General features: G+C 43.6%; 1 non-coding gene across 1 annotated transcript; it reads left to right on the forward strand.

Moving 5' to 3' along the window:
• Positions 1 to 401: 401 nt before the first annotated feature.
• On the forward strand, positions 402 to 473 carry trnae-cuc (transfer RNA glutamic acid (anticodon CUC)). Its single transcript has one exon. It is a non-coding gene; the product is annotated as a tRNA-Glu (tRNA).
• Positions 474 to 3583: the final 3110 nt, after the last annotated feature.

A 3583-nucleotide genomic window follows, 5' to 3' on the forward strand; every position in this document is an offset into this window, starting at 1 on the left:
ACTTACTTTAAGCGCACTCTTCGGTCTGAAGTCATCTGAGGAGCCTTTTCTCAAAGTGGTCTGAAGGAAGAGCACTTGAGCGCTTTCAAATAATGAATCTGGGAACATCTGTGACAGTATCAAACACGTGTTTAATGATTTATTATCCATTATTCGAGTTGCATACTGCAACTTCGGAGTCCTATACGACAAGGTCAGTGTGGAACCGTGTATGCATGTCGTTATCCATCCAACACAAAACTATAATCGTGACTTTTGATCTTTAAAAAACATTGCTCGTGCCACTTTCCTTATGAATACGTTAATAAATAATCGAAGTCTTGTGGAGCTTACATCAGTTCATAATGACACAATCTGTTCCATATTTTGGATCTTTCTATCTCACGAGCAAAGTCACCGCTTCCCTGGTGGTTTAGTGGTTAGGATTCGGCGCTCTCACCGCCGCGGCCCGGGTTCGACTCCCGGTCAGGGAACTCGCTCTTTCCCACCCCTTCCATAAACGAATGGAAAATCAATAAATCAAATCTATTCACGCTAAGTAGAGTGCATGTTATCAAATATGTATTTCCTGACTTCCTGTTTCAATCCTTGTAATGAGGGTGGGAGGTGCTGTATTGTGAGAAGAAGGGCCATGTGCGCTGCTTGCAAAATGCAGGATGAGAAGGTAGCACATTACTAAGGATTGAGGGAGAGAGACGATACTGCATTTCATAATACATCTTGAGACAGGTGTGAATTCTCACACTGTCAGAGAGTTGGCGCTGTCTTGGAAATATTACAGTGGTGGGTCCAAGGAGACACTTTTGTAAGTCAATCTTATTTGCACGCTTGTATTATTTCATGCTAATTTGTCTTTGAGTGACCATCTAGGGAGGCATGTAAGAAATGCTGGAAATAAACTCATTCATGAACGGAAAAGATGTTCAGTTAAACTTCCGCAGTTTATTGTTAACCTATTTCTTGCTTTAATTTACTAATGTGATCTTTATAAGTGATATGGGAATCGAGAATTAGTCAAAGGTATTGAAGAGGTTACTACTGTAATTTGTGAGTTGTTGATTACTATAGAGGGAGGGCTGGAAGACTTAAGGGGATCTAAAATATACATTCTTTTTTTGTTTTGATTAGAGAAACATTGGTTTGAGCACCAGTTGAGCTTAAAACGTTTGAATTTAGGAGGAGATTAAGGTTAACCATCAACGGCTTTAAGGAAATCCCTGGTTTTGTTGTCCGTGAGAGCTGTTTGTATGTGTTCAGTTAGCAGTAAAGTGGCTGATGCAAGACGATCTTTTTGTGCAAAAGACAAACTGATTTTCAGATTCTGATTCTGAGATTCTAAATAAAAAACTGGCCAGTAAGTATTTTTCCAAATATTTTTTAGAACAGGTACAATGCTGATGGGTCTGTAGTTCGAAATGTGTTCTTTAATCAGATGGGGGTGATCAAGCCTTTCTTACAAATGGGATGAGTGTTATTTAAGATGCAAAGATTAGTAATGTGATGAATAATATTTTATACACATCTGCTGCGTGAAGAATGCTGACCAGCACCAGTCTACTCAAACACTCCAATATCAGCAACAAACTTAGGTTATGTTATGTTCATTATTATGCAGGAGGTAAACCATCTGGTATTTGAATGAGATGTAATCACTTCCAATAGATAAGACTGTAACCTGTCTATCTGAAGATGCAAAAAGGCTTCTCCAAACTCACATGTATATTTATCTATAATCTATATTTATGTTTTATGGAATAAACTTGTTACTTCTTCATCGCTGTATCCTGGGATTTACTAAAACCACTACAGATATAAAGAGCGATAATAATCTTGAATTCAATAAACATGATCCAGTGATTGTGCAGCTCTTGACTGCAGGTCTCTGCGCATACAGGGTGTTTAATGAGTCGCTGAATCGGCGCTGCTGTTGAAACCGAGACAGTCGATACCATCCCACACAGAGATCACCAGACCAGCCCACCTGCTCACTGATTGGGTTAGGAAGAACCGTCACTCAAAACTACTCGACCAATGGAGACCCATGATCCACGCCTCCCTGTAAATCCCACCCTCACGACAAAACAGCGCCAAAACTCGTAAACGAAAGAAAAAAAATCGAAAGCAAAGAAACTGGCGACGAAAACAAAAAATGCAGCATCACAAGCAAAGACGAGGGCTGCAGGCCAGTCTTGATAAAGTTTTTTTTTTTTTTGATTTCAATACATTTATTTGTTTTCAATTCTATAAATGTTGCATTCGATTTTTTTATTTTTGATCTCAAAATCAATTTTTTGACTAGAGGCAGAGGAGGGTCGTGGTTTGGAGGAGGTGCGACGGCGAGGGCTGACTACCGGAGTACTGGCAGGACCAGCACTGAAGGGTGCTGCTATCTCTGAAGCTCCAAAGTCAGCCAGCTCCTCAACCAGCCGCTCCCTGAAGGCCAACTGTGTGAGATGCGCCAGCCCTTTCACCTTGGTCAGGTGCTGGTGCAGGATGAAGGAGTTGACGACAGCAGTGTCCACAAAGTGGTAAAAGAGGGTCTTGTACCACTTCATGGTCTTCTGCAGGACATGGCAGTAGCCGACCAGAGCATCGGACAGGTCGACGCCCCCAATTCCAGCAGTGTAGTCCTTCACGGCACAAGGGATGGGGACATCTTTCCGTATCCAAGCTCCATTCTCCTTCACTCGGCGATTGGCAAAGTCATATAGATATTAATTCATACATACAGTTAGGTCCATAACTGGGTAGATGAGTAGTGGAGGACACCGTGAGCACACTGGCCTGGTCTGGCTACCCAAGTAGGGGTACTGATGCAGAGGTTCCTAGGGGCAGCCATGGGGGAGGAGCAATGGCAGGTAGAGGTCCTCAGGCCACTGCAGGAGGAGCTGCTGACGTGGCACCAGTGGATCACAAAGACAGTGCAACACCTCCACTAGGGTTTCTACAGGGCCAGTGCCGATGAGATGTGGAAGACTTCTGCCGACTGGCAGATGCAAGACGCTGAATCGGCGCTGCTGTTGAAACCGAGACAGTCGATACCATCCCACACAGAGATCACCAGACCAGCCCACCTGCTCACAGATTGGGTTAGGAAGAACCGTCAATCAAAACTACTGGACCAATGGAGAGCCGAGATCCACGCCTCCCTGTAAATCCCACCCTCACGACAAAACAGCGCCAAAACTCGTAAACGAAAGAAAAAAATCAAAAGCAAAGAAACGGGCGACGAAAACAAAATTGCAGCATCGCAAGCAAAGACGGGGGCTGCAGGCCAGTTTTGATAAAGTTTTTTTTTTTTTTTTTGCTTTCGATACATTTATTTGTTTTCAATTCTATAAATGTTGCATTCGATTTTTTTATTTTTGATCTCAAAATCAATTTTTTGACTAGAGGCAGAGGAGGGTCGTGGTTTGGAGGAGGTGCGACGGCGAGGGCTGACTACCGGAGTACTGGCAGGACCAGCACTGAAGGGTGCTGCTATCTCTGAAGCTTCAAAGTCAGCCAGCTCCTCAACCAGCCGCTCCCTGAAGGCCAACTGTGTGAGATGCGCCAGCCCTTTCACCTTGGTCAGGTGCTGGTG

This window comes from Amia ocellicauda, chromosome 14 (assembly GCF_036373705.1).
Source record: "Amia ocellicauda isolate fAmiCal2 chromosome 14, fAmiCal2.hap1, whole genome shotgun sequence".
NCBI classification, from domain to species: Eukaryota; Metazoa; Chordata; class Actinopteri; order Amiiformes; family Amiidae; genus Amia; species Amia ocellicauda.